Raw genomic sequence first — 26,011 nt, forward strand, 5'->3', positions numbered from 1 at the left:
ACAGGAAGCCAGTGTAGAGAGGCTAGCACTGGAGTAATATGATCAAATTTCCTGTCCTTATGTTAGCTGTATAAGTTATACAGTGTGCCATACAACACTTGTGAATTCAAGCTAGTCCTTTCTCTCTTACTGTATGTTTTGAAAGCATCTAAATATAATAGCTCTGACTTGAATAGAATGACTGAAGAAAGGAGAGGAGACGGACAGGCCTGAACACAAAACACATTTGTAGATTCTGTTTGACTCAGAGTTGATCCAAAACCACGAAAAATGAACACTATTCATTTTTAGAGACGAGAGATACCTGAGAGGTGCAAAATGAAAAACCTGAGTTTCAAATTGAAAGACAAACAGTAGAGGAAGAGAGGCTGATGGCTGTTCTTTCAGGCTGTATTAGAGGAAAGAAGAATAGACATTGCATGATGTGTTTAAATCACGGCATTCCATCTTCCAGTGGGACACATTTCATTAAGCCTAGCAGCTGGGGCCAGGGCTCCATGCGTCCACTCATCTATCATAGAAATCCATCAGGCCTATCCTCTTCCTGCTCCGACAGCATGTATGTGACTGGACCCTGTCCATCTGATCAGATGACTGACTGCCCACACTTATTCATTTTCTCTTTCCATCTTTCTTTTCCTTTTTCTCTCTCTCCCTCCGTTGCAACCCCTGGCCTCCTCCCTCCATTTCTCATTCCTCTTTCTCCCTCACGCCTTCTCTGACTGACCTTAACGACCATTGCATATTATTCTGATTCACGACCCTGCTTCTTTCTTTGTCTTTGCTTTTTCTGCAGCCTCTCTCTCTCTCTTTCTTTCTCTCTCCCTCTCACTTTCTTTCTCTCTTTTTCTCCTTCTCTCTGTCTCTCTTTCTCTCTCGCTTTCTTTCTCTTTCTCTGTCTCTCTCTCTGTGTTTCTCTCCCTCTCTTTCTCTCTTTCTCCCGCTCTCTCACACACTACTGTAATTGGTATGGGAATGTAATCTGAAGTGATCAAAGAATGACCTCAACTGGAGCATTCAGGTTAAAGGTCACAGTGATGACAGGCCAAGATGATTTGAGAAGAGGTGGTTTTGCTAATTTTCGTAATATTTATGATGTCATTGTTGTTACTCCTGAAAGGAAACAACGGCTCTGTCATCTATTAACAAACTCAAAGATGCAGAGTCCCAAGGGAGCAAAGACCAGGGTCATCCCAACATCTCCACAGGTACTCGATGCAGACAGATGTAGGTAAAGAAATAAGCTGGGTGGATGAAAGAGTTAAATCAACAAAAGGTAGGAGGAAAAAAACAAGAATAAAAAAGATACAACATTTCAAAGGATTGAAAAGGGTTTGAAGGGACCCGGGAGAGATGTGGAGAAAGGTAGAGAGATGACATAGAAGTGGAAAATGAAATTGCAAGTAAATCCCTGGTTCAGTCTGCATAGGCTGGTTAGAGGGGTGAAGGTTGAGCTGTGTGTGAGTACCGGTGTATACATGTGGGTATATATGTGTGTGTGTGTGTGTGTGTGTGTGTGTGTGTGTGTGTGTGTGTGTGTGTGTGTGTGTGTGTGTGTGTGCATGCATGTGTGCATGCGTGGCATGTGTCCATGCGTGTGTGCGTGCGTTTGGCTGGTGGCAGGAGAAGTCAGAGGATGGGTTCTTTGTATTGGCTGGAATAGAATGAATAGAAAAGTATCAAACACATCAACCAAATGGAAATACACACACACGACGGTGCAATCATTCCATTCCAGCCATAACAATGAACCCGTCCTCCAATTTAAAGTGACACCAGCCTCCACTGGTGTGCACATGGATAAATATGCAAATGTGACACAAGCTGATCAAAATTACCCAACGAACAGACTGCTGTATTAATCCCTTCAGGACTCAGAAATATGGTCATAACTGTACACACCTGTCCTCCTCACTGCTGTCCCAAAACAAGGCTTCCTGTAATTCCATGACATGACCCGGCTGTCTGGCCTCAGCCTTTTGGATATCAGAGTGTCAGTAAACTCACCAGCATTACCAGCATTACGACAAGGAATACGACTTTCCCGAATTTGACCCTTTGTTCGTACCCCCCAGGACAATTGAACTGATTCCAGAGGCTGCTCCAAAGCACCGCCTGCGGAGAAGAGGTATTCGGAGTGGACTTCTAGTCCGACTCAGGAGGCGCGCCTACCACCCACTGCTTCTGAGTATTTTACTTGTGAATGTTCAGTCTCTGGATAATACATTTGACGAGCTCAGGGTGAGTATTGCCTTCCAGAGAGACATCAGGGATTGTAATATACTCTGTTTCACGGAAACATGGCTCTCTCGGGATATACTGTCTGAGTCTGTACAGACAGTTGGGTTCTCAGTTCATCGGGCAGACAGGAATAAAAATCTCTCCGTGATGGGGGCACACAATTGAAGTCGGAAGTTTACATACACCTTAGCCAAATACATTTAAACTCAGCTTTTCACAATTCCTGACATTTAGTCCAAGTAAAAAATTATTGGGTCAGTTAGGATCACCACTTTCTTTTAAGAATGTGAAATGTCAGAATAATAGTAGAGAGAATGATTTATTTCTTTAGTCACATTCCCAGTGGGTCAGAAGTTGACATACACTCAATTAGTATTTGGTAGCATTGCCTTTAAATTGTTTAACTTGGGTCAAACATTTTGGGCAGCCTTCCACAAGCTTCCCACAATAAGTTGGATGAATTTTGCCCCATTCCTCCTGACAGAGCTTGTGTAACTGAGTCAGGTTTGTAGGCCTCCTTGCTTACACACGCTTTTTCAGTTCTGACCACAAATGTTCTATAGGATTGAGGTCAGGGTTTTGTGATGGCCACTCCAATACCTTGACTTTGTTGTCCTTAAGCCATTTTGCCACAACTTTGGAAGTATGCTTGGGGTCATTGTTCATTTGGAAGACCCATTTGCGACCAAGCTTTAACTTCTTGACTGATATCTTGAAATGTTGCTTCAATATACCCGCGTAATTTTCCTGTCTCATGATGCCATCTATTTTGTGAAGTGCCCCAGTCCCTCCAGCAGCAAAGCATCCCCACAACATGATTCTGCCACCCCCGTGCATCATGGTTGGGATGGTGTTTTTCAGCTTGCAAGCCTTCCCCCTTTTTCTTCCAAACATAACGATGGTCATTATGGCCAAACAGTTCTATTTTTGTTTCATCAGACCAGAGGACATTTCTCCAAAAAGTACTATCTTTGTCCCCATGTGCAGTTGCAAACCATAGTCTGGCTTTTAAATGGCAGTTTTGGAGCAGTGGCTTTTTCATTGCTGAGAGGCCTTTCAGGTTATGTCGATATTGGACACGTTTTTACTGTGGATATATGTCACGCCCTGACCTTGGTTATCTTTGTTTTCTTAATTTTTTGGGTTATGACAGGGTGTGACAAGGGTGGTTGGTTTAGTTTTTGGATTGTCTAGGTGTTTTCGTCCCGTCTAGGGTTTTTGTATATCTATGGGGTTTTAGTATATCTAGGTATATGTAGGTCTAGGTTGGCCTGAATTGGTTCCCAATCAGAGACAGCTGTTTATCGTTGATCCCTCTGATCCTATTTAGGTTGCTATTTTCCATTTTGGTTTTGTGGGTTATTGTCTATATGTAGTTGCCTGTGTCAGCACTTGGTTTATCATAGCGGCACGTTAGTTTGTTTAAGTGTTCTTCGTTAATTAAAGAAGAATGTATTCCTATCACGCTGCGCCTTGGTCTCATGAATACGACAAAAGTGACAATATAGATACTTTTGTACCTGTTTCCTCCAGCATCTTCACAAGGTCCTTTGCTGTTGTTCTGGGATTGTTTGCACTTTTCGCACCGAAGTCCGTTAATCTCTAGGAGACAGAACGTGTCTCCTTCCTGAGCGGTATGACGGATTCGTGGTCTCATGGGGTTTTTACTTGCGTACTTGTTTTTACAGATTAACGTGGTACCTTCAGGCATATGGAAATTGCTCCCACGGATGAACCAGATTTGTGCAGGACTACCATTTTTTTTCTGAGGTCTTGGCTGATTTCTTTTGATTTTAAGCAAAGAGGCACTGAGTTTGAAGGTAGGCCTTGAAATACATCCATAGGTACACCTCCCATTGACTTAAATGATGTGAGAAGCTTCTAATGCCATGGCATCATTTTCTGGAATTTTCCAATCTGTTTAAAAGCACAGTCAATTTATTGTATGTAAACTTCTGACCCACTGGAATTGTGATACAGTGAATTAATCGGTCTGTAAACAATTGTTGGAAAAATGACTTGTGGCTTGCACAAAATAGATGTCCTAACTGACTTGCCAAAACTATAGTTTGTTAACAAGAAGTGCATGTAAACTTCTGACTTCAACTGTATGTTTTATTAATAACTTCATGGTCTGATTTTGATAACATACAGGAACTTAAGTCCTTCTGTTCACCCGACCTAGAATACCTTAAAATCAAATGCAGACTGAAGAGAATTCTCTTCAGTTATAGTCACAGCAATGTATATTCCCCCTCAAGCGGATACCACGGCGGCCCTCAAATAACTTCACTGGACTTTATGCAAACTGGAAACCACATATCATCAATCTGCATTCATTGAAGCTGGGGATTTTAACAAAGACAAACCTTCGGCAAATCTGATCGTAACTCCATTTTGCTCCTCCCTTCCTAAAGGTAGAAACACAAACAGGATGTACCCGTGCGAAGGACTATTCAATGCTAGTCTGACCAATCGGAATCCACGCTTCAAGACTGTGACTGAGTTTATCAAGAAGTGTATAGGAGATGTTGTACCCACTGTGACTTCTTCTTGCGACTATCAAACCCGTATCCGGGAGCGTAATCATAGCCTCAAGCTCATTACCATAACGCAACGTTAACTACTCATGAAAATCGCAAATGAAATGAAAGAAATATATTCAAGCACAAGCTTAGCCTTTTGTTAACAACACTGTCATCTCAGATTTTCAACCATAGCTATACAAGCATTTGTGTAAGAGTATTGATAGCCTAGCATAGCATTAAGCCTAGCATTCAGCAGGCAACATTTTCACAAAAACAAGAAAAGCATTCAAATAAAATAATTTACCTTTGAAGAACTTCTGATGTTTTCAATGACGAGACTCTCAGTTAGATAGCAAATGTTCATTTTTTCCCCAAAATATTATTTGTGTAGGAGAAATCGCTCCATTTTGTTCATCACGTTTGGCAAAGAAAAAAAATCAGAAAATGCAGTCACTACAACGCCAAACTTTTTACCAAATTAACTCCATAATATCGACAGAAACATGGCAAACGTTTAGAATCAATCCTCAAGGTGTTTTTCACATATCTTTTCCATGATAAATCATTCGTGGCAGTTGGGTTTCTCCTCAGAAGCAAACGGAAAAATACTGCAGCTGGAGATTACGCAATAATTGCAACGGAGGACACCAAGCGACCACCTGGTAGATGTAGTCTAAAATGGTCAATCTTCCAATGATATGCCTCCAGTCTAAGTTCATTCGTGGCCCATTCACAGCCATATAAGGAGTCATTGGAACACAGCGCCTTCAAAATCTGGGGCACTTCCTGTTTGAAATGTCATCTTGGTTTCGCCTGTAGCATCAGTTCTGTGGCACTCACAGACAATATCTTTGCAGTTTTGGAAACGTTAGTGTTTTCTATCCAAAGCTGTCACTTATATGCATAGTCGAGCATCTTGTCGTGACAAAATATTGTGCTTAAAACGGGAATGTTTTTTATCCAAAAATGAAATACCGCCCCTAGAGTTCCAAGAGACCCTATCCTAACCTGAAACCATGGATAGATGGCAGCATTAAATGCGAACCACCGCATTTAATGATGGCAAGGTTACTGGGAATACAAGCAGTTATTCCCTCCGTAAGGAAATCAAACAAACGTAAGTATAGATAAAGTGGAGTCGCAATTCAACGGCTCAGACATGAGACGTATGAGGCAGGGTCTACAGGTAATCACGGACTACAAAAGGAAAACCAGCCACTTCGTGGACACCGACGTATTGCTTCTGGACAAGCTAAACACATTCTTCGCCCGGATAACAAAGTGCCGCCGACTCGGCCCACTACCAAGGACTGTGGGCTCTTCTTCTCCGTGGCCTATGTGAGTAAGACATTTAAGATTGTTAACCCTCGCAAGGCTGCAGGCCCAGACGGCATCCCTGCCCGCGTCAACAGAGCATGTGCAAATCAGCTGGCTGGAGTGTTTACGGACATATTCAATCTCTCCCTATCTCAGTCTGCTGTCCCCACATGCTTCAAGATAGGCACTATTGTTCCTGTACCCAAGAAAGCAAAGGTAACTGAACTAAATGACTATCGCCCTGTAGCACTCACTTCTGTCATCATGAAGTGCTTTGAGAGACTAGTCAAGGATCATATCACCTCTATTACCTGACACCCTAGACCCACTTCAATTTGCATACCGACCCAATAGATCCACAGACGATGCAATCACCATCGCACTGCCTTTTCCCATCTGGACAAAAGGAATACATATGCTTTTCATTGACTATAGCTAAGCATTCAACACCATAGTACTCTCCAAGCTCATCATTAAGCTTGAGACCCTGGGTCTGAACTCTGCCCAGTGCAACCTTGTCCTGGACTTCCTGAAAGGCCACCTTCAGGTTGTGAAGGTAGGAAACAACACCTCCACTTCGCTGATCCTCAACACTGGGGCCTCACAAGGGTGCGTGCTCAGCCCCCCCCCCTGAACTCTCTGTTCACCCATGATTGTGTGGCACATGCCTCCAACTCAATCATCAAGTATGCAGACGACACAACAGTAGTAGGCCTGATTACAATCACGAAACAGCGTACAGGGAGGAAGAGGGCCCTGGGTGTGTGGTGCCAGGAAAATAACCTCTCACTCAACATCAATAAAACAAAGGAGCTAGTCATGAACTTCAGGACACAGCAAAGGGAGTACGGGAGGGGGCTGAGCACGCACCACCCTATCCACATTGATGGGACCGCAGTGGAGAAGGTGGAAAGCTTCAAGATCTTCTGCGTACACATCACTGACAAACTGAAATGATCCACCCACACAGACAGTGTGGTGAAGATGGTGAATTTAAAACCCTGACAAAACCCTGACAAACCTTTACAGATACACAATTGAGAGCATCCTGTCGGGCTGTATTGCTGCCTGCTATGGCAAGTGCACCACCAGCAACCGCAGGGCACTTCAGAGGGTGGTGCGGTCTGCCCACCACATCACTAGGGGCAAACTAGCTACCCTCCAGGACACCTACAGCACCCGACGTCACAGGAAGGCCAAAAAGATCATCAAGAACCACCCGAGCCACTGCCTGCTCACCCCACTATCACCCAGAGGTCAGTACAGGTGCCTCAAAGCTGGGAACCAAGGACTGAAAAACATATAAAATAGCCATCACTAGCACATTAGAGCCTGCTGCCCAATATACATAGACTTGAAATCCCTGACCACTTTAATATTGGACCGCTAGTCACTTTAATAATGTTTACATATTTTGCATTACTCATCTAATATGTACAGTCGTATGAAAAAGTTTGGGCACCCCTGACAATTTCCATGATTTCCATTTATAAATAATTGGGTGTTGGGATCAGCAATTTCATTTTCATCTGTCAAATAACTGATGTACACAGTAATATTTCAGTAGTGAAATTAGGTTTATTGGATTAACAGAAAATGTACAATATTCATCTAAACAAAATTAGACAGGTGCATACATTTGGGCACCCCAATAGAAAAAATCACATCAATATTTAGTAGATTCTCCTTTTGCTAAAATAACAGCCTCTAGACGCTTCCCATAGCCTCTAATGAGTGTCTGGATTCTGGATGAAGGTATTTTGGACCATTCCTCCTTACAAAACATCTCCAGTTCAGTTAGGTTTGATGGTTGCCGAGCATGGACAGCCCGCTTCAAATCATCCCACAGATTCTCAATGATATTCAGGTCTGGGGTCTGGGATGGCCATTCCAGAACATTGTACTTGTTCCTCTGCATAAATGACCAGGTAGATTTTGTGCAGTGTTTTGGGTCGTTGTCTTGTTGAAATATCCAGCCCCGGCGTAACTTCAACTTTGTGACTGATTCTTCAACATTGTTCCTAAGAATCTGCTGATATTGAGTGGAATCCATGCGACCCTCAACTTTAACAAGATTCCCAGTACCGGCACTGGCCACACAGCCCCACAACATGATGGAACCCCCACCAAATTTTACTGTGGGTAGCAAGTGTTTTTCTTGGAACGCTGTGTTCTTTTCCCGCCATACATAACCTCCCTTGTTATGACCAAATAACTCAATCTTTGTTTAATCAGTCCACAGCACCTTATTCCAAAATGAAGCTGACTTGTCCAAATGTGCGTTTGCATACCTCAAGCGACTCTGTTTGTGGCGTGTGTGCAGAAAAGGCTTCTTCCTCATCACTCTCCCATACAGCTTCTAGTTGTGCAAAGTGCGCTGAATTGTTGAACTATTCAGTGACACCATCTGCAGCAAGATGATGTTGTAGGTCTTTGGAGGTGGTCTGTGGGCTGTTTTTGACCGTTCTCACCATCCTTTGCCTCTCTGATATTTTACTTGGCCTGTCACTTCTGGCCTTAACAAGAACTGTGCCTGTGGTCTTCCATTTCCTCACTATGTTCCTCACAGTGGACACTGACAGCTTAAATCTCTGCGATAGCTTTTTGTAGCCTTCCTCAAAACCATAATGTTGAACAATCTTTGTTTTCAGGTCATTTGAGAGTTGTTTTGAGGCCCCCATGTTGCCACTCTTGGATGCACTTGTCTATGAAGTTCAAGGCTTAATGAGCTCACCAAACCAATTGTGTGTTCCAATGAATCAGTGCTAAGTAGTTACAGGTATTCAAATCAACAGAATGACAAGGGTGCCCACATTTTTGCATAGCCTATTTTTCACTTAATTTCATACAACTTAATATTGCCCACACTAAAATTCTTTGTCTGGACAATACCCCAGTACTCAGCTTTTATTAGAAAATTTATGCCATGCCACTGTGATCATTTTCTGTGACGACAGAGTAAATTATTATGCAGCCTCAGAGGGGTGCCCAAACTTTTTCATACGACTGTATATACTGTATTCTATTTTATTCTACCTTATCTTAGTCTATGCCGCTCTGACAATTCTCGTCCGAATATTTATAAAATTCTTGTTAGCTATTACTGCACTGTTGGAGCTAGAGACACAGGCATTTTGCTACGCCCGCAATAGCATCTGCTAAACACGTGTATGTGACCAAGGAAATTTGATTTGATTCGATTAGGAATGGCATGCTGCTTTGTCTCATACCTTCAGGTCAACCGAGCTCAGCTCTGTGTTTGAGCAGGATAACCTCGTCCCTCTTCGTCACTGTGTAATCCCTCGCCGGCTGTTCTTCTATATTCCTTGTGAATGGCAGACGTGTGCTCATCTCAGACAGGGCTGATATGGTCTCTGATTCCATCTGTCTCAAAAACCTCTCTCTCCTTGTGAGCTGCTGCTGCTGCTCTATCATAAACATCATAAGCACTTGGAGGAGTATTAGTACTATTTTATTCACTGTAGTCTTTTTATGGATTAAAGTCAGTAAAAACACTACAATGTATACTGCAGTATATAGTATAAATACTGTAGTAAAAATAAATATACTGAGCAAAAATGCGAACGCAACAATTTCAAAGAAATCAGTCAATTTTAAATTAATTAATTAGGCCCTAATCTATGGATTTCACATGACTGGGCTGTGGGGCACATCCACCCACTGGGGAGCCAGGTCCACCCACTGGGGAGCCAGGTCCACCCACTGGGGAGCCAGGTCCACCCACTGAGGAGCCAGGCCCACCCACTGGGGAGCCAGGTCCACCCACTGGGGAGCCAGGTCCACCCACTGGGGAGCCAGGTCCACCCACTGGGGAGCCAGGTCCACCCACTGGGGAGCCAGGTCCACCCACTGGGGATTTGGGGAGCCAGGCCCACCCACTGGGGGAGCCAGGCCCACCCACTGGGAGCCAGGTCCACCCACTGGGGAGTCAGGTCCACCCACTGGGGAGCCAGGCCCACCCACTGGGGAGCCAGGCCCACCCACTGGGGAGCCAGGTCCACCCACTGGGGAGCCAGGTCCACCCACTGGGGAGCCAGGCCCACCCACTGGGGAGCCAGGCCCACCCACTGGGGAGCCAGGTCCACCCACTGGGGAGCCAGGTCCACCCACTGGGGAGCCAGGTCCACCCACTGGGGAGCCAGGTCCACCCACTGGGGAGCCAGGTCCACCCACTGGGGAGACAGGCCCAGAAAATCAGATTTTGTTATTCCCCACTAAAGGGCTTATTACATATAGAAATACTCTTCCCTCAGACGATCTCACAGGTGAAGAAGTCGGATGTGGAGGTCCTGGGCTGGTGTGGTTACACGTGGTCTGCAGTTTTGAGGCCGTTTGGACGTACTGCCAAATTCTCTAAGATGATGTTGGAGTCGGCTTATAGTAGAGAAATTAACATTACATTCTCTGGCAACCGCTCTGGTGGACATTCGTGCAGTCAGCATGCTAATTGAACGCTCCCTCAACTTGAGACATCTGTGGCATTCTGTTGTGTGACAAAACTGCACAGTTTAGAGGGCCTGTTATTGTCCCTAGCACAAGGTGCACCTGTGTAATGATCATGCTATTTAATCAGCTTCTTGATATGCCACACCTGTCAGGTCAATGGTCCAATGTGGCTCAGCTGGTAGCACATGGTGTTTGCAACGCTAAAGTTGTGGGTTCAATTCACATGGGGACTAATATGGAGAAAGAAAATGCTTGAAAAAAACATCTGTAAGTCACTATGTATAAGAGTGTCTGATAAATGACTAAAATGTTTAAAAATAATAATGAAATAATATTTTGGTGCGTGTGGAACATTTCTGGGATTTCAGCTCATGAAACATGGGACCAACACTACATGTTGCATTTATATTTTTGTTCAGTATGATATATACTAAAGTAATTCATGTAGGTTCTTTGCAAACTGAAATATACTGTAGTATTTACTGTAGTGTTTTTGTGGACTGTGGTATTTACTCCTGTGTTTTTGTGGACATTACTTAGTATTTAATGTTGTTTTTTGTTGTATTATCATTGACATAGAAGGGGAGGCTTTCTCCATGAGAACCTACTGAAGAAATACTAAAATAGCAAATGTTCCATGACCTGTATGTGGGTAGGTAGGTATTTTCTGTAAAGTGAGGGGAACACAATATAAGGTCTATATTTAGAATGAAGTTTCCTTACTTACAGTATGGGTGGCACAAATTGGGATATGGAGGAGGGGAATGGGCAGGTTATATGCAAGACGTGTAGTTTTCTTGCAGACATTGCTGTAATATTTACTACAGTATTTTGGGGGGGGATAATCGCGTAGTATTGACTATGGTATTCTACAACATTCTATATTAACTAATACACATGATTGTGGGATACTACAATTTGTAGTATAATATTCTACAGTTTACTACAGAATTTTATAGTAAGCACTGTAGTATTCTATAGTAAACTAATATTTGTTAGTGTGTGTCACGTTGTATAAATGATTGGAGACAGGCGCAGGAATACGTAATAGCGGGGTTGTAATACGTCATCCAAATGACACAACATGCCATGAAAGGCAAAACAAACACGTATACAAAACACACAGGGATGTAACTCAAAACAAAAGAGCGAGGTTAAACCTCTAATAAATACAGTGGACGAGTGGCCCCGTAATAACATTTTGTGCAAATGTTATTATCTAGGTGGCTAACGCTAGGCTAGGGGTTAGGGTTTGGGTTAGGGGATGGGTTAGCTAATATGCTAAGTAGTTGCAATGTAGCAAAAAATTTGTAAGAAATAACAAAGTTGCTAAATTCCTAAAGTAGTCCGTGATGAGGCTCGAACATGCAACCTTTGGATTGCTAGACGTTCACGTTATATGCCCATCCATCCTCTTTGAAAGACATACACAACTGGAGAGCGGAGTGGTCAGTCCTTACAGTGAAGGGCAGTCCATACAGGTAGTATTTATAGTGTTTGATAGACTCCACTATAGTGAGGAGCTCTCGCTGGGTGTCACAGTAGCGGCGCTCGTGTTTGTTGAATCCTTTTCTGAAGTACTCCACCACTCTCATCCCCTCTGGCCACACCTGGGCCAGCACTCCACCCATGCCCACATTGCTCGCATCTGTGTCCAGGATAAAGGGTAAGGTGAGGTCAGAGGGGACGAGCACAGGGGCCTCAATCAGTACATGCTTGAGGGTGTTGAAGGCCTCCTTGCACTCTGCTGTCCATGTGTAGGCCTGGTCCTTTGGCAGCAGGCGGAAATGCTGAAGAAGCCCTGTACAAACATCCTGTAGTTTGAGGCCAGCGGGATACGGCGGGGATGCATTTTGATGGGTCTGACCCATATCCTCCTCACTCAGAGGAAAGATGTCTCTGAACTCAAACAGCAACTGTCACAGCTGTTCCTGCTGCTAGGGGTCAAGACCATCACAGTACCTCCCCATTATCTCACTCACTACAGTGTCCCCTCCTGGGTCTCTGCTGCCTTGACAGCCTGAGTAAGGGGGTTCTTGGCCAGTGTGAATGTCACATTAAGGGGGGCCATGGAGACCGCAGGCCAGCTCAGTGTGTGCCCGTCTAGGTCTAGCTGGCAGCCTGTTCTCCTAACCAAGTCCACCCCAGGACACAGAGGTCCTGCACAGGTGCAACACACACAAGATTACACATAATCCTGCCCCTACTGTAAGTGTAATTACCCTGTTCCTTTTCATGGGTGCCAGCTCAACTGTGACTGTGCAGAGCCACACAGTTCTAATTCAGTCCAACCTGGTACAATATCCGGCCTCACCAAGGTTACTGTGGACCAAGTGTACACCAAGGCAGAGCAGGGCACCCCTTCCACAGTGACAGGGACATGACAAAAGATCCTAACACAGGTCCAGCCCACCACTATAACAGGCTCCATCCGCATGCAGTCGGCTGCTTCTGGGGGAACTGGAGCCTTGCTCCCCCGTCTGTGCCGTTGTACTACTCATGGTGATGGTGGGGTTTGGGAAAGAGAGCCAGGGGTCAGCACTGCCCCGTCTATGTGGACCCCAAGCCATTTCCCTGAGCTCTGGGAGACATGGGGCCACCCCTGAGCAAATGGCCTGGCTGGCCACACCCCCAACAAACTATGGAGCTAGAGTGCTTGTTGCGTGCTGTCTGTAGTGTTACTGCATGAATGAGTTCAGTAATTTCAGCCACCCATGCTCTGCACCACAGCCAGAACAGTGGGTGTATCTCCACACGCCCCCACTGAAGCTCCAGTACACAGAATCTCCCTCTCCAAAGCCATCTCCAAGGCTTTCTGTAATGACGCAGGATGAGCAACCCGGGTCTGTGTACGAAGCACCCGTAGCAGTTCTCCAAGCTGCCTGCGTCTATTACTCAGTTCGGAGCTTAACAGCCCAGGTTGTAAACAATGTCCAAAGTGCCTTTCCAGTGCCCCAACTCATGTCCCATAACCACGTCTGTCCTCTAGGCTAATCAATATCAAACAGGACAGAGATCATCTGTGAGGCACAAACTAGCTGAAGTGCCTTATCTTCATCCGACCACCCCCCTGAATAAGCTAAAAGTTCAAACTGGGCAAGAAAAGCTCCCCAATCCGCTTTAACGGAGTACTTTGGGGTCTTAACAGCTACGGATGCGACCGGGGACTGGGCGTACCATGTTTGTTTACATTCTGAGCCCCAGCCTTCCCGTCATGCAGCATCGAAATCACAACTTCTTTCGCCCACCAGAATCTGCGCGAAGAGGAGACGAAGATGCACCCATGCCCGTTTCAGCTGCCATCCGTATAGCGGCCACTCTCAAGTGGGTCTTGTGCCCCGATGCCCTCGCAAGACTCCTCGACCTGATCCTCCGATGTCCATCCATAAGCACTCCCATTTCCGTGATCGTCCTCTACCGCTTCCTTTGCTCACGGGCCACCTCAAAGCATTTTCAGTCCCCATTCAACGCTAGGCTAATCTGCGTAGCTAGCCACGGTAGTCAGCCAGCTAGCTCAATTTTACTTTTTACTTCTGACAACTATGTAATGACCTCAAAAGATCATGAATAAACAAATGTCCAGGGCATAGGATCAAGCTCTTGAATCAAACGGTTTATTCCTAAACCCTTAACAGGCTACTGTAGGGACGTAGCCTGCCCCAAAGCAATCTGTAAAATACACACTCAACAGTTATCTAACACACTTTCGTGGACAACGGAGAGAGAACAAAATAAAAAGCCTGGTCTTATAGCTTGCGGTGCCCGACCCCTCTCACAGTGATGTGGGGAGCAAGTAAATACCCTCCCTCTGACTAGAAACTAATTTTGAAAATCACAGTTTTTCTTACTTGTAATCCTACCCTGTAATGTCACAGATAAATATTTTTTAGGACCTTTATTATCTTTTTAACCACAAATAATAGAAAAGTGCCATTTTCACATACAGTGGGGCAAAAAAGTATTTAGTCAGCCACCAATTGTATAAGTTCTCCCACTTAAAATGATGAGAGGCCTGTAATTTTCATCATAGGTACACTTCAACTATGACAGACAAATGAGAGAAAAAAATCCAGAAAATCACATTGTAGGATTTTTAATGAATTTATTTGCAAATTATGGTGGAAAATAAGTATTTGGTCACCTACAAACAAGCAAGATTTCTGGCTCTCACAGACCTGTAACTTCTTCTTTGAGAGGCTTCTCTGTCCTCCACTCGTTACCTGTATTAATGGCACCTGTTTGAACTTGTTATCAGTATAAAAGACACCTGTCCACTACCTCAAACAGTCACACTCCAAACTCCACAATGGCCAAGACCAACGAGCTGTCAAAGGACACCAGTATCAAAATTGTAGACCTGCACCAGGCTGGGAAGACTGAATCTGCAATAGGTAAGCAGCTTGGTTTGAAGAAATCAACTGTGGGAGCAATTATTAGGAAATGAAAGACATACAAGACCACTGATAATCTCCCTCGATCTGGGGCTCCACGCAAGATTTCACCCCGTGGGGTCAAAATGATCACAAGAACGGTGAACAAAAATCCCAGAACCACACGGGGGGACCTAGTGAATGACCTGCAGAGAGCTGGGACCAAAGTAACAAAGCCTACCATCAGTAACACACTACGCCGCCAGGGACTCAAATCCTGCAGTGCCAGACGTGTCCCCCTGCTTAAGCCAGTACATGTCCAGGCCCGTCTGAAGTTTGCTAGAGAGCATTTGGATGATCCAGAAGAAGATTGGGAGAATGTCATATGGTCAGATGAAACCAAAATATAACTTTTTGGTAAAAATTCAACTCGTCGTGTTTGGAGGACAAAGAATGCTGAGTTGCATCCAAAGAACACCATACCTACTGTGAAGCATGGGGGTGGAAACATCATGCTTTGGAGCTGTTTTTCTGCAAAGGGACCGGGAAGACTGATCCGTGTAAAGGAAAGAATGAATGGGGCCATGTATTGTGAGATTTTGAGTGAAAACCTCCTTCCATCAGCAAGGGCATTGAAGATGAAACGTGGCTGGGTCTTTCAACATGACAATGATCCCAAACACACCACCCGGGCAACGAAGGAGTGGCTCGTAAGAAGCATTTCAAGGTCCTGGAGTGGCCTAGCCAGTCTCCAGATCTCAACCCCATAGAAAATCTTTGGAGGGAGTTGATATTCCTTGTTGCCCAGCAACAGCCCCAAAACATCACTGCTCTAAAGGAGATCTGCATGGAGGAATGGGCCAAAATACCAGCAACAGTGTGTGAAAACCTTGTGAAGACTTACAGAAAACGTTTGACCTCTGTCATTGCCAACAAAGGGTATATAACAAAGTATTGAGATAAACTTTTGTTATTGACCAAATACTTATTTTCCACCATAATCTGCAAATAAATTCATTAAAAATCCTACAATGTAATTTTCTGGATTTCTTTTTCTTATTTTGTCTGTCATAGTTAAAGTGTACCTATGATGAAAATTACAGGCCTCTCATCTTTTTAAGTGGGAGAACTTGCACAATTGGTGGCTGACTAAATACTTTTTTGCCCCACTGTATGTCGACACTGGTATGGTGCTGGAGGTAATGAATATGAGTTTGAAAAGTGAAGGAATTGCCCTTTATGTCACCTTCTGTCTTATGTAATTTGAGTGTAATGTAATATGTTACATCTAGTCTGAGACCAGGCTGGCCTCTGTCTCTCCCTCCCTCCTCTCCCTCTATCTATCTCTATTCTTTCCTCTCGCACTCTATCTCTCTATTCCTCCCTCCATCATATGATTGAGGGGGTGCAGCCTTGTAAGATCACAGCACTCTTGGAGAGAGAATAACCAAATCCCAGCCGGAGGTGCTTGACTAAATGACCGTGGGAAATTGTGTACTTTAGATGCTGCAGCAATACCAGGGACATGTGGGGAGCCTTGTACACTAAATCCCCGCTTTAACCCTGTCTGAGTCTTCACCCCAAGTGCCATATCACTCCCGATCTGGAGTTCTGGCTCTCCTGAAAACCCCATTGCAGGCGCTAATCCCCAGCAGTGCTCCCTGCACGCTTTTCCGCTCCTCCCCGCTCATGGAGACCCAGGGTGGGCTAAATAATTCAGGTACCGTTGCTGCAGCCTGTCCAAATCTATAGAGCACTCTGCATCAAAATGTGTTTGTATGCTTTTTTTTGTCTACCTCCATCTCCTGTTATCCTCCTGTCTTTATCATCTGTGGTAAAGAATGGCATTGAGAGGCTTCAGAATCTTGTTTGCAGTGGGAGTGAGGCATACTGAGAAGCATACTGAGAAGCAGCAGGGGGCCACATTTGACACTTTCAAGCTAAGCATGTGTATCGATGTGGAGAATGAGAAAGAAAGCATCAGATATGTTTGATTCTTAAGACTGCGCCAAATGAGTAACGTTACTGCTACCAGTAATGTGTCTATGTTGTGTTTGTGTTGGGCTCTCATTAAACCACTGTATTTTTCCACAAAGTGAGGGGAAGGAGAGCGAAAGGAGAGAGTGATGGAGCCAGGTTCCCTTGGGGGCCGTGCCAGACTGACTCATTTCTGCAAGATCGATCTAAATGGATCTGGTGTGTAAAATAGCCTCGGTCTGATGGGAGTTGGGAGGCACAAAGAGGAGAAGAAAAAAGCATAAATACAGACAACATATCGTTGTTGAGGCTGAAAACTAGGCTGACTGAGATGATCCTAACAGATGAAAGACACTGATCCGACTGAAATGCAAAGGCGTTGTCAGAGGCAATGCTGCTGCAGATGAAAACAGTGCCGTGAAAAATGATTTGCCCCCTTTAAAATGTTCTCTACTTTTGCACATTTTTGATACTGAATGTAATCAGATCTTCAACCAAAACCTAATATTAGATAACCTGAGAGAACAGAACGCAACAATTACATACTTCTTTCCTAAACAAAGTTATGCAACACCCAATGCCCCTGTGTGAAAAAATATTTGCCCCCTTACACTGAATAACTGGTTGTGCCACCTTTAGCTGCAATGACTCCAACCAAACACTTCCTGTAGTTGTTGATCATTCTCTCACGTCGCTGTGTAGGAATTTTGGCCCACTTCTTCCATGCAGAACTACTTTAACTCAGCAATATTTGTGGGTGGGTCCTGAGGCAGCAAAACATCCCCAAACCATCACACTACCACCACCATGCTTGACCGTTCATATGAGGTTTTTTACTATGGAATGTAGTGTCAGGTTCCCTTTATCTAATTTTAGGTTTTGGTTGAAGATTTGATAACATTAAATATCAAAAATATGCAAAAATAGAGAAAATCAGAAAGGGGGCAAATACTTTTCACGGCTCTGCATTACTGGTACTGACATGAACTGCTGGGCTTTTTAATATAATCTTTATTTAACTAGCTAGGTAAGTCAACAAATTTGTATTTACAATGACGTCCTAACCCGGACGACGCTGGGCCAATTGTGCGCCTCCCTATGGGACTCCCAATCACGGCTGGATGTGATAAAACCTGGATTCAAACTAGGGACTGTAGTGACACCTCTTACACTGAGATGCAGTGCCTTAGACTGCTGTGCCACTCTGGAGCCAACTAGACCTATATGGCCATATAACTTACTGTATATAGTAGCTGCCTTGGTACATCACAGTTTGGTACAGTATCTGAGCTCGGGTATAACTGTCTTGCTGTTAGGGAGAACAAAGAATCAACAATAGCATGTAGACTTCTCTGGAAACATGCTGAGCTATTATATATATTTTTATTTGCTCTTTAAACTAGCACTAAATGTCAAGGGAGATGGTATTCAGGTCTTAGTGTAAGGCTATGAGTTCACATCTCGGTCACTCATCACACACATAGAACCACAGAAGAGTACAAGTACTCAAGAATAATGGCTTACTATTAAAGAAATAACCAATTGGAAACATTGTTAATGGTTGACCAAGCGTGGTGAGTACAATATGAAGAGTGCTGGGTTCTCAGAAATGGGGGGATATATAATACCTGATCTGTTTTTCTGATGTAAAGAGGGAACTAACTTGTTCTTAGTAACAAAGCATATTTACAGTAAATATTGTGTTTCTGATGCATTCATGAAATATTGATATAAGCAAATACCAGCAGAGGAATAAAGGGGGTATGGCTGGCTTCTGGCAAGGGTTATTGCTAAGGGAATGAGTCATACAATTGCTTTGAACTGAGCACATGAATGGTCTGAAAAAGCTCTCTAAACATCAGAGCCACCCTATGTGCTGTGAATGAAACTGACTGACGCACATTCACGCCAAAGCCGTTAGAGGCTGGCCAAAACATGAATGCAAGACTTCTCCTCACCTAGGACTATTACTAATTACAGTCTCTCTCCTCCAGGATCTCCACCAGGCATGTATTGAGCTGTACAACAGACCTGCTGCCACAGCAACTGTTTTGGAAATGACACATTATTGCAAAGCCTCATAGGATAGGGACCCATCTGAAAATAGGTGTCCAGATCCATAAATGAATAATGAATGGCATGAAAGTATCAATAATTCGTTTTCTTACAAGATTAGGGCCACACAGAATGAAAGGTGTGATTGAGTAGCAGACGTGGCAAGGTCTGTGGGCACATTGTGAGCACCATCTCTTCCTGCATTCCGCTTTACAGCCTCCTCAGGGGGCCCTTAATGGAACAACAGCTGTGCCGGCACTATTTCTCATTTAGTTCACTTACTGTAGAGGCTGTTTCCTTATCAGCAGCTCAGAACAACACAAGGTTGCCCTTCCTGCGCTCCTCTCTTTCTCTAAGGCTCCCCTAAGGTGATAGTAAACTTTTTAAATCACAAATTTGATCAAATCCTCTCGAAATCTAATGCAGAGTTATCTTTGAGGCAGCCCCCTGATCGCCCCAAACCAACAGCCCCAAACCAGCACACAAATAAGCACACACGCAATAATACACACACACATCCAAGAGGACACTAATATAAGTAGGTGCAAGGAAATTATTCAAGCACTTAGTTATGTGTCAAACTGCTTGTCAGTCTTTCCCACATGTATTCCCCAGGTTGCATCAGTGATGCTACAATTTGCTCTCCGTTTGCTCTCAATGGGGATTTAAGTCATCATCACACATTGCTGACCTCACCGTCTCTTTAATCATTCAACTTTTAGCCATAGCAGAGGACCTGGAGGAAAGAGGTCAAAAGTTCTGCTGATGACAGATTTATTACAAGGGGCATTGGGACGGCTGTATTATACTGTATGTCTGTAAAGTTTCCCGTTGTCAATTAGAATGCATGTCTGCATGACTAAGAGCAGTACAGAAGAAAAGATGAGAAATAGATAGTGGAGTTTGAAACCAGGACAGCAATTTTGGAAACAAATAGACGGGGAATGTAGGTGGGAAAATACACTGAGTGTACAAAACATTAGGAACACCTTCCTAATATCGAGTTGCACCCCCTTTTGCCCACAGCCTCAATTCTTTGGGGCATGAACTCCACAAGGTGTCAAAAGTGTTCCACGGGGATGCTGGCCCATGTTGACTCCAATGCATCCCACAGTGTCAAGTTGGCTGGATGTCCTTTGTATGGTGGACCATTCTTGATACACACAGGAAACTGTAGAGCGTTAAAAACCCAGCAGTGTTGCAGTTCTTGACACACTCAAACCGATGAGGCTGGCACCTACCACCATACCCCGTTCAAAGGAACTTAAATCTTTTGTCTAGCCCATTCACCTCTGAATGGCACACATACACAATCCATGTCTCAATTGTCTTAAGGCTAAAAAATCCTTCTTTAACCTGGCTACTCCTCTACCCTGATTGAAGTGGATTTACAAGTGACATCAATAAGGGATCATAGCTTTCACCTGGATTCACCGGGTCAGTCTATATCATGGAAAGAGTATGTGTTCCTAATGTTTTGTACATTCAGTGTGTATTGGGAAGATATAGATATGGAGGATATATCTGAATTGGGAGACAGAGATATAAAAGGGTGGGAAGAGTGAGTAGAGACAGAGAGAGATGCAGGAAGCAGGTTGAATAGTAGAGAACATGACATGACTAGAGTTTAGTTCTCCCACGCATGGCATTTCCCTTTGACTGTGGAGCAGCTCAGTCCTGACTCTGTGAAAGGAAGTTATCCCCTGGTTACATGACCCTTGCCTAGTGCTGAGCGATTAACCAAAATGTTAGTTATTTTTCGTTTTTTAAACAATTAGTTGGCCGAGGTCAGTTCAATTATTTGAATTCCATTTCATATCCGTGAGATGGATGCAGTTTCCATAGAGATAAATCAGATCAAGCCTGAAATGTGCAATGTAGCAGGGAGATGTAGTTTCCAACAGGCCAATATTCTACATACTTTAGCGCAGAAAATGTGATAAATAACTACAATAACAATAATTCATTGAGTGCCCGCCTAATCAATTGTTCTATTGTGTATGCTTTTTTTGCCTTACATGTAACTTATTTTGTACATAATGTTTCTGCCACTGTGTCTTATGACCGAAAGAGCTTCAAGATATCAGGAAAGCGATTACTCACCCCGTACTGGAGGAATACTTTTTCTTCACAGAGTCGGATGGGAAGGATTTACTTCAGACGCCCGACAAGGTCCTCATCCCCATCATTCGCAGGAGAAAGATATGGAGCTATCGAGGATGAAGGTCCGGGTGCCTTGTCAGGATCCGTCGCCGAGAGGGTAATCTACCTTTACCATCGGTCCAATTAGCCAACGTACAATCAATCGATAATAAAATAGATTAAATACGATCACGTAAATCCTACCAACGGGACATTAAAAACTATAACATCTTTTGATTCACGAGTCGTGGCTAAACGACAACATGAATAACATACAGCTGGCCGTTTTTAAGCTTTTCCGGCAGGATAGAACAGCGGCCTCTGGTAAAACAAGGGTGGTCTATGTATATTTGTAAACAACAGCTGGTGCACAAAATCTAAGGAAGTCTCAAGGTTTTCCTCGCCTGAGGTAGAGTATCTCATGATAAGCTGTAGACCACACTATTTACCAAGAGTAAATTTATTTGTATTTTTCGTAGCTGTCTACATACCACCACAAACCGATACTGGCACTAAGACCGTACTCAATGAGCTGTATACGGCCATAAGCAAACAGGAAAACGCTCATCCATAGGCGGTGCTCCTAGGGGTCGGGGACTTTAATGCAGACAAACTTAAATAAGTTTTACCTAATTTCTACCAGCATGTTAAATGTGCAACCAGAGTGAAAAAACTCTAGACCACCTTTACTCCACACACAGAGACCCGTACAAAGCTCTCCCTCACCCTCCATTTGGAAAATCTGACCATAATTCTATCCTCCTGATTCCTGCTTACAAGCAAAAACAAAAGCAGGAAGCACCAGTGACTCAGTCAAAAAGCAAGTGTTCAGAGGAAGCAGATGCTAAGCTACAGAACTGTTTTGCTAGCACAGACTGGAATATGTTCAGGGATTCTTTTGATTGCATTGAGGAGTGCACCACATCAATCACTGGCTTCATCAATTAGTGCATCGATGACATCGTCCCCACAGTGACCGTACGTAAATACCCCAACCAGAAGTCATGGATTACAGGCAACATCCGCACTGGGCTAAAGGGTAGAGCTTCCACTTTCATAAGAAATCCCGCTATGCCCTCCGACAAACCATCAAACAGGCAAAGCGTCAATACAGGACTAATATTGAATCGTACTACACCGGCTCCGACCCTCGTCAGATGTGGCAGGGCTTGCAAATTATTACAGACTACAAAGGGAAGCACAGCCTTGAGCTGCCCAGTGACTTCGAGGCAAGCAACACTGAAGCATTCATGAGAGCATCAGCTGTTCCGTAGCCGATGTGAGTAAGACCTTTAAACAGGTCAACATTCACAAGGCCTCAGGGCCAGGATGTGTACTCCGAGCATGTGCTGACCAACTGGAAAGTGTTTCCACTGACATTTTCAACCTGTCCCTGACTGAGTCTGTAATACCAACATGTTTCAAGCAGAGCACCATAGTCACTAAGGTAACCTTGACGGGGCTGTAGTGGAACAGGTTGAGGGCTTCAAGTTCCTTGGTGTCCACATACCCAACAAACTATCATGGTCCAAACACTCTAAGATAGTCATGAAGAGGGCATGACAAAGCCTATTCCCCCTCAGGAGACTGAAAAGATTTGGCATGGGTCCTCTAATCCTCAAAAGGTTCTACAGCTGCACTATAGAGAGTATCCTGACTGGTTGCATCACTGCCTGGTACAGCTCGGCCACCGACCGCAAGGCACTACAGAGGGTAGTGCGTATGGCCCAGTACATTACTGGGGCCAAGCTTCCTGCTATTCAGGACCTCTATACCAGGTGGTGTTAGAGGAAGGCCCTAAAAATTGTCAGTCTCCAGCCAGCCTAGTCCTGGACTGTTCTCTCTGCTACGGCGCGGCAAGCGGTACCGGAGTGCTAAGTCTAGGTCCAAAAGGCTTCTTAACAGCTTCTACCCCCATGCCATAAGACTCCTGAACAGCTAATCAAAGGGCTATCCAGACCCCTCTTTTACGCTGCTGCTACTCTCTGTTTATTATCTATGCATAGTAACTTTAACTCTACCTACATGAACATATTACCTCAATTACAGTGCCTTGCAAAAGTATTCATCACCCTTTGCATTTTTCAATTTTTTTTTGCAATACAACCTGTAATTTAAATAGATTTTTATTTGGGTTTCATGTAATGGACATACACAAAATTGTGCAAATTGGTGAATATTTTGTCTCTTCAAAGTGGTAGGCATGTTGTGTAAATCAAATGATACAAACCCCCCCAAAAATCTATTTTAATTCCAGGTTGTAAGGCAACAAAATAGGAAAAATGCCAATGGGGGTGAATACTTTCGCAAGCCATTGTGGGCAGTAATGGGTGGTCACTATCATCATGGAACTTGTATTAATTGTTTTATTGTGTTGTTACAGCATTCAACGTACAAAATGAAAGGTGCATTTAATGAAAAAAATATATATTCAAAAACCATGATTCTTTTTTCATAATCGAACTGAAACCGATCCCAAAAGCACTAATCGTGAGCACTACCCTTGCCAAGTCTTTATTACAGAAGAGTGTGCTTTTGGACGGAAAGTCTATGCCATTATTTTATCCAGCTCCCACTGAGTGTGGCCCTCAATAACCAGTCGATTGCTGGTTACCCAGGAGAAAAGCAGAAACTGCCATTAAAAAAACTTTTCCCTTCATCTTAGACGATGACTCAGCCACAGTAACGGTGAACCTGGCTTTACCCACTCTGGTTTTTTCTTTATTTTTCTTTTTTTCTCAAATTTCATGATCTGAATGTTTTGCAACCTTCTCTGAACATTTGAAAAAAAGCAATATGTCTTCATACTTGAGGTGAACATCAACATTTCTACTCATTACCAGGATTTAAAAGTTCTGAGAGAGGTTGGTGGCTTGAGGAACCTGAAAGATTTTCTGAGTGCAATTACAAAGAAAATTAGATGTAAAGTAGCCTGAATTTATTTCCCATGATTTATTCAATTTCACTCGAAAGTGGACAACCACATACATTACATGGCCAAAACTATGTGGCCAAATTAGTCGATTTGTCTATTTCACCACAACCATTGCTGACAGGTGAATAAAATTGAGCACACCGCAATGCAATCTCCATAGACAAACAATGGCATTAGAATGGCCCGTGTTGAAGAGCTCAGTGACTTTCAACGTGGCACTGTCATAGGATGCCACCTTTCCAACAAGTCTGTCAAATTTCTGTCCTGCTAGAGCTGCCCCTGTCAACTGTAAGTGCTGTTATTATGAAGTGGAAACGTCTAGGAGCAACAATGGCTCCGCCGAAAAGTGGTAGTCCACACAAGCTCACAGAACGGGACCACCGAATGCTGAAGCACTTAGCATGTAAAAATGGTTTTTCCTCGGTTGTAGCACTCACTACCAAGTTCCAAACTGCCTATGGAAGCAATGTCAGCACAAGAGCTGTTCGTCCGGAGCTTCATGAAATGGGTTTCCATGGCGGAGCAGCCGCACACAAGCCTAAGATCACCATGCGCAATACCAAGAATCGGCTGAAGTGGTGTAAAGCTCACCGCCATTGGACTCTGGAGCACTGAAAACTTGCTAATTCTCACTCATTCTCTTGTAGCTGAATGGAAGAAAGTCCCTGCAAAAATGTTCCCACATCTTGTGCAAGGGTGGGCAATTCCAGTCCCCGAGGGCCTGATTGGTGTCACAGTTTGGCCCCAGCTCCAGCTAACACACCTGACTCCAATAATCACCTAATCATGATCTTCAGTTTAGAATGCAATTTGATTAATCAGCTGTGTTTGCTAGGGATGGAGAAAAAGTGTGACACCAATCAGGCCCTTGAAGACTGGAGTTTCCCACCCCTGATCTAGTGGGACGTCTTCCCAGAAGAGTGGGGACTGTTATAGCAGCAAAGGGGGTACCAACTCCTTATTAATGCAGATGATTTTGGCCATGTAGTGTCGCTATACACTTGGATTGTCATATTAGCCACCGTCAGCAAATCATTCCTTTTTCTATTGTGTTATTGACTGTACGTTTGTTTATTCCATGTGTAACTAGCTCTGTGTTGTTGATTGTATCGCACTGCTTTGCTTTATCTTGGCCAGGTCACAGTTATAAATGAGAACTTGTTCTCATTTAAAAAATACCAAAAATGGAAAGTACTTTGCAGCATGCAGATGTCAACACCTCACCTAAACTAACCCGGAAGAGACAGCAGGCCAGAAGTGATTACAGTAGCAGAATAGCACTGGACTCTCCTATCAGTGACCACAGAGACACTGGGACTCTGGTGCTTGATTGGCATGGCTGCAGTCCCATATTTCCGTCATTTCTCATCCCTTTAAAGCTTGAATTATTCAAACAAAAGAAATTGATAGTTTAATCTCATATCAAAACCAAATCTCAGGCCCTGTCCATTCTTTAGGCAATTTTTGACAATCAAATATTCATGGAATAAATGTTTGGAGATAATTTGGTTTCTGGACAGATTAAGAAGACACATTGAAATTCAAATGAGGAGAATCAGGACATGTTAAATTAACTATGACAATATGCAGGTCCAGAGTAATGAAAAACTGAAATCATTTATTTTTTTACCATTTCATTGTATTCATGATCCCTTTTATCTTTGGACTCTTTTGAATCACAAAAACAACAGTTTTGCAGTTAAATTAGGCTTATTAAATCATTATCTTTAAATGTGTTGTTTTGGTGTAAATTACTGGCTCAATCAACTCAGGGTACCCTGCTGATTGTTTGATATGATCACTGTGGCAGCCAACACATGTGAGACCCAGCCCCACTCTTCCCTCTTCAAAATACAACAAGACCCCTGAAAACCTTTCAACTCACAGATACAACATGCAAACACACACAAAGGAATTGCCTGGCCATTACCAAACAGAAGAAGATCCAAGAAGTCAATGGGGGGTTTGCTTTTGAACAG

The sequence above is a fragment of the Oncorhynchus nerka genome, linkage group LG19, assembly GCF_034236695.1.
Source record: "Oncorhynchus nerka isolate Pitt River linkage group LG19, Oner_Uvic_2.0, whole genome shotgun sequence".
In the NCBI taxonomy this organism is placed as follows: domain Eukaryota; kingdom Metazoa; phylum Chordata; class Actinopteri; order Salmoniformes; family Salmonidae; genus Oncorhynchus; species Oncorhynchus nerka.